We start from the raw sequence: 16,123 nt of genomic DNA on the forward strand, positions 1-16,123 counted from the left end.
TTTTGTACCCTTTGACCAATGTCTCCCAGTTTTCCCCACTTCCCAGCCCCTGGTAACCACCATTCTACTCTCTGCTTCCATGAGTCTGAGTTTTTAGAATCCACATATAAGTGAGATCACACATTTGTCTTTTTTCATCTGGCTTATTTCACTTAAGATAACCTCCTCCAGGTTCATCCATGTTGTCACAAATCGCAGAATTTTCTTCTTTGCTATGCCTGAATAATATTCTATTACATGTATGTGCATATGTATATATATTTGTTCTGATTTTTCTTATCTATTTGTCTATTGATGAACTTAAGTTGTTTCCATATCTTGGCTATTGTGACTAACACTGCAAAGAACAAGGGGATGCAGATATTTCTTCAAGGTACTGATTTCATTTTCTTTGTATATATACACAGAAGGTATTGCTGGGTCTTATCATAGTTCTACTTTTAATTTTTTGAGGAACTTCCATACTGTTTTCCATAATGGCTGTCTCAGTTTACATTCCCAGCAACAGTGTGCCCTTTTCTCCATACCGTTGCCAATACTTATCTTTTATTTTTTGGTAATGGCCATCCTAATAGATGTGAGGTGATAGCTCACATCTATACTTTTGGTGTCATACACAAAAAATCAATGACAAGACCAATGTGAAGGAGATTTTCCTTATGTTTTCTTCTAGGAGTTTTATGGTTTCAGATCTTACATTTAAGTCTTTAATCCATTTCTAGTTAAAATATTTGTATGTGACATAAGACAAGGATCTAATTTCATTCTTTTGAATGTGGATATCCAGTTTTCCCAGCACCATTTATTGAGGAAAACTTTTCTTTCCTCATTGCATACTTTTGGGACCCCCATCAAGGATCAGTTGACCATTATATGCTTGAGTTGATCTCTGGGCTCTCCATTCTGTTCCATTGGTCTGTCTATTGTTATGCCAGTACTATACTTTTTTGATTAGTAATATAGTTTGAAATCAGGGAGTGTGATACTTCCAGCTTTGTTCTTCTTTCTCAAAATTGCTTTGGCTATTTAGTGTCTTTTGTGATTCAATACAAGTTTTAGGATTGTTTTTGTATTTCTGTGAAAAATATCATTGAAATTTTTGTAAGGATTGCATTAAATTTGCAGATTGTTTTGGGTGTGGCCACTTTAACACTATTAATTCTTTTGATCCATGAACATGGGTATCTTTCTATTTATTTGTATCTCCTACAATTTCTTTCATCAATGTCTTGTAGTTTTCATTGTACAGATCTTTCATCTCCTTGGTTAAATTTATTCTCAAGTATTTTATTTATATCACAGTTTCTGTAGATCAGGAATTCAGGAGTAACTGGGCTGGGTGGCTTAAGTTCTCTCATGAGTTGTCAGGATGTCATCAGGGACTGTGGATATCTAAAAGCTGCATGGCCACTAAGAGATTCACTTCTATGGTGGCTCACTGACTCTTGGCAAGTGACCCCAGTTTCTCACCACATGGACCTCTCCATAGGCTGCATAGATAGTTAGCAGTAGATAGTAAACAGTCTTACACCAAAGGTTGAATTCAAACAAAAATAATTCTTTCATCACAATATGCCTCAAGTGAATGTGGTTTTGCAGACTGATTCGCCAAAGTGCTCGACTCAAATTTTAATATCTCTAATATATAGTTGAATTCATTGAGCAATAAGTCTGAGATTAGGTATGGTTCCTGTATTAATTTTCTGGGACTTCCATAATATAGTACCACAAACTGAGTGGTTTAAAGAACAGAAAATTATTCTCACCCATAGTAATGCACTCATAGATTGAAGTGTGTTTATATGATATAGCTATACTTAACTTCTTCTGTGCCAAACATCTTAATGTCTTTTCTTAATATGCATTAGTGAGAACCACTAACTGATAGGGAAGTATATTTAATTCTTTTTTAGATAAATCTCATTGTGTCTAATAATAGCATTTTTGTAGACTATATGCATTATCTTCACAATATAAATTTACTTTATTACTAGTGTTTTTATCCCAACATTATAATTTTGTTTATTTTAAGTTATTATTATCATAGAAGATAGTTTTTAAACACCTTTGAAATACAATATTGGTGCAAGGTTTGAAAGAAAAATGGCAGTGTTAAAAAGTGTCAGCTCTTATATGTATATCCTTTTCAGGAGCATAAATGGACAATATTTAAACTCTTGGGTCATACCTGCCCGTAAATGATTTTTTTCTCAGCAGTGCTCTATAACCTTTTACAAATTTGCCGACAGGGTGACAATACTCCTTAACAGTCTGCTAGTCTGCTGGAAGTGTCAGAGCTCAGGATATCTACTTTTTCATTGCCATATTCAAGGTCTAATTATTTTCTGTATATTGGAGCAAGAGAACCGTAATGAGGAAGTAAAATCATTAAATACCAGTGAGTTAGGGAACAGACTTCTTGAATTCTGCTGTGAATTAGCTTCCCCAGCAGAGCTGTGGCTGTGGCTAATTTCTATCAAAATGTCTCCTTCTCAGTTCTTTGAGAGGCCATATGAAATATAAAGGCAGACTGTGCAACTCTTATAGTCCTTAAAGAGAAGGGAAGACAATGGATTAAAAGGCTATTATTACATCTAGACTTATAGGCTGTTAATAGTTAAGAGTTTATTAACCTCAAAGTGTCAAAGTGTTCTATAAATGAATAAGATAGTATGCTAGTCAAGCTACATATATGATCAAAGTTGTCATTTGAATAATTGACCTAGAAATGTATAATACTAGATGGATTTCATACTTTTTGAATCCTCAGAATTTAGACACTCAGATTTCTTTAAAATTGATTTTGCTGCTTCACATATTATTTACTGTACTGCTTTTCACAGTTATTTTTTTCTATAATTCTCAGCTGTTTTAGAAAACTACCACTATTACCAAACTCTCTCAAAAGCAGGTTTTGACACCATAGCTCTTAGAAGGTTGAGAAATTATAAATGTTTGATATTGTAAGAGTATGTGCATGTGTATCTGTGTGTATATGATACATGACGGTACTATATAGCATCCAAATAAATTATATGTGTTTGTGTGTATGCATTTACCACTTATGAAAGAACATAACACATGGCAGAGATTGAACTAAGTGCTTTCCACATCGTCTCATTTATCTTCATAATAATTCTCTGATGGAGGTATTTCCCACATTGATTAAATAAAGAAATAGGCTTAGTAAATGACTTAGCTGGGATTTGAACCTAGGTGTGCTTATTTCTAAAAGCGATTCATGTAAGTACCTACTGGCCATATTCTTCCTTGGCACCACAAAAAACCTCTACCAATTTGCCAATGTTGATTACAATTAATTTTATATGGGTCCATAAAGAAAAAAAAAACAAATTTTGGGCTTCTCTGGGAACTCTGAAAAAAGGTTGATGTGTCCTCATATCAACCTTTGAAAATTCTAAGAGCAAGCAAGAGATTGGGTTACTTCTGTGTTCACATTGATAGTTCCAATAGGCAAATCGTAGTCACAGTGAGTCCCTGGAGTCCAGCCAGTCTGGAAGCCCTAATTTTGGGCTCAGTGGAACTGAACCACATGTGTGTGGGAGAGAGGACAGCCGGATATTGCTATGGCTGCTCAACAGTCTGTATTTCAGAAACTGGCTAAAGAGCATAGGCAGAATAAATCAGAACTCGCAGAGGAAAAGTGAATATCAGAGGAATAAACCATAGGCATTTCAAACAGCATGGGAGGGGATTTCCTAGAGCCAAAAGGTGAGATCACATAGCCCATAGTCTGGACTCAAGAGGACCTCAGGTCATTCTCATACAGGGTCTTCTAACAACTTGAGATGAATAGTTTAGTATGTTCAAGCCATTTCTACACCTACAAAAGGGAAGTATTCTCTCATAGGATTGTTGGTGAGGATGAAGGAGATATTGATGAAAGGAACCTCAAATACAATGTGTGGCCTATATTGGAGATAATGATGGTGATGATGATGATGATAATGTCCTTCCTACCCACATATGACAAAGACATTGGCCTAGTGGTCCTAAAACATACTGTGTCAGATTTAGTAGAGTCTCTACTTGAACTTGTGATCATGCTGACATGATGAACCTGATATCCTATCACTTGGATATTTTTCTTTGCTTTTTCCAAGATTTTTTTTTTTGGAGATGAGCATATATTTTTATAATCTTTTACTATTGTAGAAGCTTTTTATTGAGCATAATATGCATATGAGAATGTGCATATATCAGGCAGAGAGCTTGATGAAATTTTACCTACTGAACATTTTTGTAGCCAGCACCCCGGTGAGAAACAGAACATTTCCTCCCGTCACTCCACTCCCCCAAGGAAGTGTACCCTGGGCTAATAAATTAATGTTTCCTGTTTTTGAAATCCAAATCAGTAGAGCCATATAGTTTATACATATTGTCTTTTATTTTGTTTTGTTTTTTTGAGACAGAGTCTTGCTCTATCACCTGGGCTATGTCACAGTGGCATCATCATAGCTCATTGCAACCTTAAATTCCTGGGCTGAAGTGATTCTTGTGCCTCAGCCTGCTGAGTAGCTGGGACTACAGGCATGCACCACTACTCTTGGCTAATTTTTCTATTTTTTGTAGAAACGGGGTCTCACTCTTGCTCAGGCTGGTCTTGAACTCCTGGCCTCAAGCAGTACTTCTACCTTGGCCTCCCGGAGTGCCAGGATTATAGGCATGAGCCACTGCACCCAGCTTTTACATGTTTTTATCTCTGCTTTCAGTCAACATCATGTCCTATGAGATTCATCCATGTTTTCCATGTAGCAGTGCTTTGTTCTTTTTATAATTGCTGCTTAATATTCTGTTGTATGAATATACCACAATTTATCCATGTTTCTATTGACAGGCATTTGGGTAGTTTCTAGTTTGAAGATATTATAAATAAATATTCTATAAGTATTCTCATGTATATGTTTTGGTGTACAAATGGATGCATTCTTGCCAAATATGTACCTAGATTTGAGATTGCCCAGTTGTAGTGGGCATTACAAGGGCTCCCTGTGGGCACTAGATCTCATAAAGATGGCTGAGAGTAGGACTTGCGCTGTGGTATGTGTGAGAGGTTGGAGAGCTATCAGAACCATGCATTTCTGCTTCTGTTTTATGGCTTGATATATTTTGATGGCAGTCCTTAACAGCTGTGGATTTATTTTTCTAATGTTTTCTTGGAAACTGAAACGAGTTTGAAAGCAGCCTGATTCATATAGACCACACAAGTAAGAAGAAGCATATTAGATAACACAAATATGGGCTAGAGTGGCGCCAGAGAACAAAAACAGAAAAAAAAAAAACTAACTTATTAGGTAACTAGTGGACCCAGGCATGAAATTTAGTAATATACTGTTTAAACATAAAAGGCTAAGACAAACTTGTTTGAAATTGTAGAAGTATCTGACAGCTAGTGTAAGGAATGTGTGAGTTTTCATGCTGACATCCTCCCTTACCGATAGCAATTTCAACTATCAGGTGGCCTCCAATTTTAGCAATGAGGAGAAAAATGGGTTATAAATATGGGATCTTGTGTTAATTCAAACCATTCACAAACCTCTGTATTTTAGGGAAAGTCATGCTAAAGCCACGAACTAGCAGGAACAAGTAAAAATTTCAATAATGGATTGAGCATCTACTGAGCTTGAGGTCTAACATACGCCTTTCACTCTTTATCCTCAAACCCTGCCAGTTGAGTATTTTCACCAACATGTTTCCCACAGATTGGTCCCAGAGATGTTAAATCACTTGTCCAAGTTCCCAAAGTTTGCAAACAACAGAGCCATTTTCAAATGTAGGTTTGTCTGATTCTTTACCGCCTCATGTTGCCAGAGAGGCATATAAGGGGAGTAGTATGTTTTGGCAGTAAATGGAAGGCAAACTATAAAAAATTCTCTGATAGACAACACAAATGCTCTTTACATCTCTCTCATTCCACTCGGTGTGGTGGGAGTAGCTGAATACCAGTTGGCTCTTTTACCTTCTGCTATCTTAGAAAGGCAAGCCAAGCCTCGACAAATCACTGTCTTTGTTGTCCTCCCACCTCCCTGTCTGTATCTATCTCTCTTCCATTATGTTGTAGTTTGCTAACCCCTGCCCCTCCCATCTAGTGTCCTTATCTGTAAAATGGGTCCTCAATTTGTCCATTGCTCTTCACTAAGATGACTTACCCAGTCCAGATCCAGAATGAATGCAGGAGGCTCTCAGACAGTCTGGGGCAGCATATGGAATTTATGGTAGTTTGGGGAGCAATCTTAGCATGGACAGGTTTTCCTGTGCCCTATTAGAATCACATCAGAACCATCAAATTATATTACTTCTCAAGATACAGCTAAAGTGACTTGTGTGCTCATCTGGCTCTCTCACTTAGAGAGCTACATTAGGAAGCTTGAGTTTAAGGTAGATGTGAACTGGTAGCCCAGATGAGGAAAGTGTTTCAATTCCTTGTAACATCTGAGATCAGTACTTGAATGATGGAGTTGGACAGTACTTTCACGATCAGGCATTAAAAGTGCCTCATTTAATGATTGAAGCTCAAAAAGTCAAATCCAAGAATGCCAAGTTAGAAAGAAATGAGAGGTAGAATGAAAATTTCCCAATTCACAGTACTGTCTTCTTTGATTTTTTTAAAATTGTTATAATAATCTCACAGATGAGTAAAATTAAGCTAAATGAAGCTAGCTGGTTAAACAAACTCCATTTCTAGCATTGACCAAAAATGCATAAGAGTCAGTGATGAATTAGGCGAGAATATGGTTGAGAGAAAAAAAATTATCAGATTTGTTCTACCAAAAGCCATCATTAGATGTCTTCATTCCAAGCTCAGAGTGTACATAAAGCAATCTGCTGTTCACAGCATGTCCATGGCAAATTATTTCTCTTCCTAAATCAGAATTGAAGTTATCTAATTTCCTATTCTCAATACTAGTCATGCTTTCCCTATGTGTAAAAATGCAGATTTTTTCCCCTTATAGACACATTGCATCTTTTACCTTTCAAAAGGTAATCACAATGATTGTATTGGCCTTTAGGTGATTATATATTCATATTCCAAGATCACATTTGCATTTCTTCTGATTGCTACTGAGAAGCTATAAAAGAGTTCCTGGATTTTTTGTCATCATCCCTAGGTCCTCCTTCTCCTTCACAGGAGGCTGGCAATACAAGGCACTTAGTCAGCAGGTCACAATGGCCCTACCACTCCCTGTTATTCAGAATAGAATCTAACTGGGAACTTCACATTGTGTCATATACCATAACCTAGTTTTCTTATTTATTGTTTATATTGTATATATTGTGTTATTGTTAAGAAGTATGGTAAAAATAAAATTCTGTTTACCAAATTCTCCTTAACAGAGAGAATGTTTAATAGTCTGACAGATAATAGGTTTTAAAATAACTTGCTAATAATCTTTGTCTTCTGTATTCTTCAAATCCTCTTTATTTTTTATCTACTATAGACCTTTTATTTTAAAACTTTATAATATCTTAAGTGATTTTCAGTCAATATTTATTACATCATTATATCCTACATTTAGTTTTTCATTGCTCATATTTTAACAAATATAATAAAGAGAACAAATAAAGATAATGGCATATGCAGTTTGCAGTTGGATTGCTTGCTGTGGGCCAGGCTCTTTGTGAAGCAGTTAGATTATCTGATTTAGTCCTCACCTTAATCCTATGAGTTAGGTATCACTGTCCCCTTTTTACAAATAAGAAACTGAAGCTCAACAAGGTTGAGTCAGAGTCCCACTGTCACACAAAAAAGGGGTCAATCTGGGTGTGTTGGTGCATGCCTGTAGTCCCAGCTACTCAGGAGGCTGAGGCAGGATGATCACTTGAGCCCAGGAGTTTCAGCCCAGCCTGGGCAACATAGTAAGACCCTGTTTAAAAAAAAAAAGTGGTCAAATTATGGTTCCTGATCAGAACTATCTGACATTAAAGTGCTCTTAAGAGCAAGAGCACATTATTCTGCCTTTGAAATGAGTGACGTTTCTTCTTTATTCCATATTCACATGGACCATTTTATCTATAAGGGGAAAAAAAGGAAATAAAAATACCATGACTCATAGTGTAATTACCGGTGAATTGACAGATAGCAATAAAACAGAAGTATGAGTACACAGAGCAGTATGGGGGTGGTATTAGTCAGTCCAAATCTATTTCAATGCTAGCAACTGGCTACTTTCACATCTTTATAAAACCATTTTCTCAAGATAACTGAATTTTATTGATTCAAGTACCAAAACTTTTAAAAAAGTAACTTTTAATGAAACTCTTTCTAAACCATTCTATAGGCATTTCTGTATGCTGTCTATAGAGAGATGACCCAAGGACATCGCTTGAGAAGTCCAGGATTTTACCACGAGTGGGCTAGCTCTGGTCTGCTGTCATTTGCTTTCAGCTCTCCCCTCTTGACGCTGTTTTCTCTCATGTTTGAATACACTTGAGTCTTCCCTCAGCTGCTTCTCTTCCTTCTAGTGAGCTATGGCCTGAGAAACCATAGAACACAGCGCTGTAAACAAATCTGTGTCTGGAGTGATTGGAATTCTTAGAGAAAGCCTTAGAGGGAAAAGCATTGCTTTAGTTATAGTATTTTGGGGCGCCAGAAAAGTCTTGCAATTTGGCAATACTGATTTATTTATTTATACTCTGCATTGTTCACTACCCATGTAATAAAATGATGGTAAATGTACATAATAGAAAAATCAGGAGTAGAAATGCACAAATAGGAACCAGTATGAAGGGGCTTCTTGGCAGCCAAACCCAAAAAAGCAGATTTAGTTACGATTTTTATTATCATAGAAGATAATATATAACAGTCCTGAAAGATTATCTCATAGAAAGCTTCATATATATATATATGTATATATTTTTTTTTTTTCAAACTTTCCTAAGTCAGGTCTGTGGAGTAGTAGGCTAAAATTTTGCAATTCTTGGTGTTGCTTTTCAATAAATTATAATCATTATCACTAACAATTGAACAATTATGTCAAAAATACTGTGTGAGTCAAAGAATGAAATATGGAGAGGTTTGCTCCTCAGGGCCTTAAACCTCTAGGCAGAAAATAAGACAAAACTTATATGGCTAGCCAATTTAAGTTAGTATTAATATATATCATTACTACTGAATTTATGTTAATTATAGATATAACATTCTACACTCAGTCCTTCAATTCCATAACTAAGATATGTTATTGAGATCCCCAAATGCTTACAAGGACATTGATATCACCAAAATCAGCCAAAAATATATCATCTACCAGTGTAGTAGATACCCACATCCAATGACTGGTTAATGCAAAAGTCTAAAAAGGCTAATTTCTTCACCTCAATTTATGACAACGCCAAAGGGTGTCCCAGTTCCAGATCTCTCCATGGGGTTAAGCGAGGCCTTGTGGTGAATGCCTCACAGCCCAACTTCTTTCTCTGCCCAGTCCTGCTTCCTTCACTTGTACCCTAGTAATCTCGAGACCACTCCCAAATAATTTCTGATAGCCCAGTCTCCATCCCAGAAGCTGCTTCTCTGGAAAACCAGCATGCCACAGTGTAAGTCACTTTGTGCAAGCCACTAAGAATTTTGCGCAAGGGGAATTACAGTCTAGTCTAAAAGACAAGGTACAGCAGTACGTACTAGGTAGGAAGGCTAAGGGTTGAATGAACCATTCAGGTTCTGAAAGCTCTGACACCTCAGAAGCCACAGAGATGGCTGAGAGCTGGGGGACCCCAGGAAATCTTCTAAATGTTCCTTCTGCCACCCAATGCACCCATCTCAGAATGTTAAATAATTCAACTTTTCCATATGTGTTTGTACAAGTATATAACAATTTGCGGGATCATATTCTTATGCTGTTACCTTTCTCAACCCTCTTACTAAAACTTAATAATCTGTATACATACCATAGAAGTAGCAATAGCCTACAAAGTCCTGCAAGAAGGCAGCTGTGTTTCCTGCAGTAGAACCCTGTCCAATTGCTGCCTTTCTCTCAGGATTATTGTGTAGCTCTTCACTTTAAGAAACTAATGTGCATTGATCTGACTAAATAATGCTTTTGCCCGAATACTGCTCACAAACATCTCTTATTCTGTTGTCTCTAATATTTTACTTTTTCCACTCACCATAACTTATTCTCCTCATAATTCTGCTTTTTCTCTCACTGATTTGTGGTTTTAAAGGAAACCTTGGTGATTCATGGTGATAATAGTCCATCCTTTAATGAGGTTCTGCCATTCATTGTGCTGTTACATACATGTATTGTAACACTGAATTGTCATCACTGAACTGGTTGTCTTCAGTTTGGTTTCCCCAGAAGCAGATCCTGAGATTTTAAGGACTTGAGAGCAGGTAGTTTATTAGGGAGGTGATCCCAGGTAGGGGAGAAGGAATGTGAGATACGGAAGAAAAGGCAGTCCAGAAAGGTGTATTATCAAGCACCTAACCACTGTGGGCTACTGGAGCTTAATCCAACTAGGGAACTCTGGCAGCCCATGTAGAATGCGTACCTCACCTTACCCACAAAAGGGCAAGGGGACTGGACTATTTATACACCAACTCCTATCTGTCATCTCTTAAGAGCTGCTCCCTTTGGACATTAAATCCTCAGCACTTTCGGTCTCCCATGTGCTTGAGCAAAGCAGACTCTGGAAGTCAGAGAAAACCCTTAGACAAAATAAATAAATATAATACAGATACTGGCAGTTAGGACTATGGGCACTGAAATGGTAAATGCAGGTGGGTAAGATCCTGAAACATCAGCTACGCTGGCTAATTAAGGGAAAACACTGTATTGCAATCACATTGCATAGACCGGGTGTTTTCTTTCTCACTCTTACTTCCAGTCAGTCACCCATACCTGCTGATATTGCCTCCCTGCTAGCTCTGGGACCTCCCCTTTCTTTGCTATTTTTGCTATCTTCTAGTCAGGAATGCCTGCATTCTTGCCTCTTACCACACCCCAAGAGTTCTTGCCTCCAAGCCTTTGTTTTGGGGTGGAGGTTGAGTCCCTTTGCTGGAATGTGTTTCCACCTCTACACATGCCTATTGCAGTCCTTCTCCAAAGCCCACCTCTTCAAGGTACTTCACACATCCTTCCCCTGTAGTTTGTGGCACTTCATTTTAGCCTCCTTTTAGCCCTTCTCATACTCAGCCTTTTATTAAGTTAGATTAATAGGCATCTCTCTTTCTCACTAGATTGTGAGCTCCCGAAGGGCAGGTGCTGGTGTTCGATTACTATGGCACCCACTCCAATGCTTCACACACAGTAGATATTTGCTAGATGTTTTAAATTGAATAATTTAAATCCAAAATGGGTTGGGAAAGGATGCTGTTTTGAGAGGCCACCGCATTTGATTACCTGGATAGGGAAAACATGATTTTTCTAACAGTTTGCACTCGAGCTGTCATTAAAATTAAAGTCTTTTATTATATGCTTGCATTGTTGCCGAATTAATACTCCCTGTGCCTTGGAGCGGTAGATGTAACAGCCTCTCTTAGTTATAATTTTGTGACATCAGGCATCAAGCAGTTGGGAAATTGCAAGTGCTAGTAATATAACTTTACATATAGTATATCATTACAAATGAGAAAACAGGGCCTGGGGGCAGGTGTGCTCTGTAACTTACTTTTCTAAGAAGAAAGAAAACTCACTGGAATGACAGTAAATTCTGTAAAAAGCATTTTCTCCTTAGGAAAAAAAGACAGCGCCCATTTAGTTACCCTGTAATTTCAATTAACTTCCTCATGGCAACATGCTAAAAAAGTAAATTCTCTCTCTTTCTCTCTCTCTCTCTCTCTCTCTCTCTCTCTCTCTCTCTCTGTCGTCTGTCTCTCATGTGCACACATACACACAAGCATGCACATGACTCTGAGAAGGATCATTTTAGGAATCTGGGTTGGCATTGGCCAGTGCTCCAAGAATTAAGGACCTAGACTGTGTAAATCACTTTGTTTTATGTGAAACGTCCATCATTCCCTCTCCCCTTCCCCACCCATTTCTACATTTGCACACTTCCGTAAGCTACATAATTTAAACAAGCAGGGAAACAGACTTTAATGGTCTGAGGACAAGAAGAAATGCTCCCACTGTGTTTAAATAAATTCAAATGAAGTCATATTCGAGGGAAGAGGAGAGGGACAGTCTCCTCCTGGGACTAGGAGTCAAGACTAAGGACTGTGGGTGAGCTTCATTGGCACTCCTCTCTGATCCATTTCACTTCTTACGTGCCCACTCCCTCTGAAGTCCCACCTCAAACGCTGATACACACCTAATCAGGGGGCTGTATTAATGGAAACCCTGAATTACTATGGCTTCAACTAAATCTAGGACTATTTGGGTTTCTTATTGTTGTGTGTTTTTTTGTTTTTTTGATTTTTTTTTTTTTACTCTTATCCGAGAAGGAGGTAGACCAGGAGTGATATGGGAGATCCATGATCATTAGGGACTTAGACTCCTTTTATCATCTTTCTCTGTTTATATCTGTTTTCCATCTTCAGCATTGACTCATGGTCATAGATGACTTGCTAGAGCTCCATCTGTCACCTCTGTGTTCCAAGCAGGAGAAAAGAGGATCAAGGAAAAAGGAGCAAAGATCAAAAACAATGCTCTCTCAGTCGATCCGCATCTTTTGGGGAGCTTTCCTGGAAATCCCACCCAATTACTTTCTCTTATATCTTATTGGTCACCTCTATCAGAAAAGGAGAACAGGAAATGCATTTTAATACCTGTGCTCCTTGCTTAGGTTTTCTTTCTTAAGAAAGAAGGGAAGAGTGGATATCAGGAAGGTAAAACACACAGACATACACAATATTGCTTCTGTTAGATGCTTATGTAGATTGGGTTACAAAAGGGTAGTGACACCATGCTTTAAGTGCCTAAAAAGTCTCTGTGAATTTCTAGTTGTCTTGTTGATACTGTTTGGTCCACTGAGAGAGAGAGAGAGAGAGAGAGAGAGAGAGAGCAAGTGAGCATGAACACATGTACTAAGAGGCCTGACATTTTCTGAAGTACTGAAACCTCTTTTTGAAATAGCTTGCATTTTTCAGCATCTGGAATTCTAAACACTGGAAATTTGTACCAAACTCTAGGGTAGGACAGTACAAATCTTTTATTAACATGACTTAGGTCTTCACCTCTTAAAAGCTCTATTTCTTAGCTGAGGGAGAGTTGGGCCTGGAGGGAAGCAAGTATCATTATTTTCTTTCTACTGGCCAAAGCTGTCTCTTTGTTCATTCTCAGCTTTCAAAAGAGATTGAGTTGAATCCACTTTTAAACTCTTAGGGATTCATTATCAGAAGAATAAAAAAAAAGAAGTTTGAGTGGGCTCTGATGGAAATGGAGACCAGGAGGCCCAAAGTTGTGCTCTTAAAGACAAAAGCTAGAGTAAATCCCAGGATTTCAGTGGGTGTAGTGCACCAGAATCCATACCCTTTGTTAGAGAGGAATGCCCTGGTTTTCTGTTGAGATGATCTCCTAACCCTATAGAATTTCAAAACAGGAATTTTCCATTTCACTTTTTAGTAAGAACATAAAATTGGATGCTGGGGCCTCAGATTCCTGATTCTGCTCTCTCCATCCTCTCAAACCTCCAAATATGTATATTAAAAAAAAAAGGCAATTGGGGCAATGCAACGGCTGAATGGGAGAGGTGATATACTTGTTGGTCCCTCAGGACAGTCATCACTGGGACATTCAAATGATTATGGGCAATTTCTAAGGAGGTAAAGGTTGCAGGTTTAAGTCTTACAAGGATTGTTTAGCTCTAATACCTTTACCAGCTACATACATAATGTATGACATAATCATGGCTAGCAAGTATTTATTCCGCTTTTGATCTTTCATATCTAATATGATCTAAATGGAATAAATCATTAGATTCAAGATTAAATGCCTATTAAAGAGATGGTCAGCCTTTGAGTTTTAATAATTAATTTGAAGAATCTTCATCAATCTTCTCTCAATTACCTTTTATATTTCAAATGATCATTTTTTGAAAGCCCTGTCATTGAATATACTGTAAAGAGTGAAAAAAATAAAAGTGTTTATACTAAATGTGACTTATCCTCAAAGGTCCATAGAAAAGAACATCTGTCATCATTAAAGAGCATGTAGCCTTTTTTCCTCTGCCTGGGGAAAGTTCAAAGTTGACAGTGAGTTCATTTGAAGAGATGTAATATGAAGTCAAAGCAAAGGTAAGTTCACAGGACAAGCAAGATAAAGTTTACCAAGGAGTCTTGGCCCCTATCATGTGTTCCATGATCTCACCTGAAACAAAATCCTTGTTCTGCTTTATCTTCCTGTGTATCCAGGAGGTTTAAGTAGTAACGGATGCTGTCTGTAGAGTGAGTGCTATAGACATAACACCACTCCCCGTTTTCCTGTTCATGCCAGGGAGGCTATTCCAGAATATGGTTTATGGGGGGAGACAGAGCAGAATTAATACTCTTTACAGTACATGCAGAGGATTTAAGGGCTGGTCTTTTTCAGATAATTCTTCCCTTAAATAATATTCCCCTAAAGAAATGCTGCAGTCTATTCTGTAGTATTCTTGGACCATATGAATAGAGGCACTTGGTTGGGAGTAAGACAGCAAGTTTCCAAGATCTCTTTAACATATCTTTGCTTTTCCACTCCATGAAATACTTATCTAGAAGGGTTTTTTATTAAATTTAGTTTAGCCCATTCTCTGACAATCAAGTCCAGGCATCAAAAAGTGCATATTTTCTAAATATTGAAATACCATGCAGACCATAAAAAATAAGGCACATTTGTACTGATGTGGAAAGATGTTCCAGTGTATATTAAGCACCAAGAAATGGATTAGGTTGCATAACATTCATAGTATTATTTCTCTTTTTAAAGGATGAGTAGGTAGCTAGATGGACGGATGAGCAGGCACATTAGGGTGACTGGCTGTAACACCTGGAGATAAGTTGTATTTGCCAGAACTTTTAATAGTGGATTTCTTTAATAAGAAGGACTGCTAAGAAAGAAAGCATTCTGATTGCCTACTTTTAAGTAATTTGATTTAAAAAATTCTATATTAATAGGGTTTATCTGAATGTCAAGATATTGGGCCATTTTTAATTTCTTCTTTATACTTGTGTGTATTTAAAAAAGCAAACCTCAAATCAGTGTTATTTTTAAAAGGTACCCATGCTATGTTTTCTTTTTTTAATTAAGTTTTCTATTTAAAATTTTCATATAAACTGTTTTAATTCATCCATTAAAAATTAAGGCCTGTATCAAAAATTGTATGGCATTAAGGTCTCATACAATTATTCAGCTAGAAAAAGAAATTTAAAAAAATAAGTACAATTGAAAATTTGCCATATGTATACAAGGTGCTTGAACTAAATTGTAATTAAAGCATCCATGTTTTTCTTTAATTAGATAGGGGCATTCTGGGGGATAAAAGAGAAATAACATCATTTTGCAGCCTTTCTTTCAATCCAAGACAGCCACCAAAAAGACCAAAAGCCTGACCTCTGGAAAAATGTCTCTTTATCCTGTGGATTAATCAGGCACTGCAAATTCTAATGCAAACTTATAACCATCCAGATTCATTGTATTTGCCTTCTTGACATTGCATAAATATGATTATGAGAAATAAAACTTAAAATGCTTAAAATTGAAAAAAAAACTGTGATTTGAAATAAAAAGAAAACCATATAAGATGAAATTTAGATTGCATTTGTATTAGAAGAAAATAGAAATATTAAAATGATCACTTAGGATGCTAAAACGTGCTTTTATCCACTTATACATAAATTTAAACAAACCTAAACAATGTATCTAACATAAATAATAAAACCAACATTTTTCCTTTTATTTCAATTGGCAACATTTTTCTCTTTAAGTGCATCTTTTACATATATACTTGTTATTTGTTTAGGAATAAAAACGCATGTAAAATTATTTTTGTTCAGTTTTACAGACTGCAAGTATGCCAGAGCCTTCAGTGTGCTCAATAAATATCAGGTGATAATTTGGTTCATAATAAACATTTTCCAGCTCTTGTGCAATTTTACTATTTTGGGCCAAAGGCCAATTCAAGGCCCAGCACAAAGTATAGGTAGTGTGTTTTCTGAGTAGGTATAAGTTGGAAGGAGTTGCTGAGAAGG

At 37.0% G+C, this 16,123-nt stretch overlaps 1 protein-coding gene across 1 annotated transcript in view; it reads left to right on the plus strand.

Moving 5' to 3' along the window:
- The window catches only part of LOC123622903 (ADP-ribose glycohydrolase MACROD2-like), a 1,130,381-nt gene that overhangs the window by 75,518 nt on the left and 1,038,740 nt on the right, over window positions 1-16,123 (plus strand). The window lies entirely within an intron of this gene.

The sequence above is a fragment of the Lemur catta genome, chromosome 17 (assembly GCF_020740605.2).
Source record: "Lemur catta isolate mLemCat1 chromosome 17, mLemCat1.pri, whole genome shotgun sequence".
Taxonomy (NCBI): Eukaryota; Metazoa; Chordata; class Mammalia; order Primates; family Lemuridae; genus Lemur; species Lemur catta.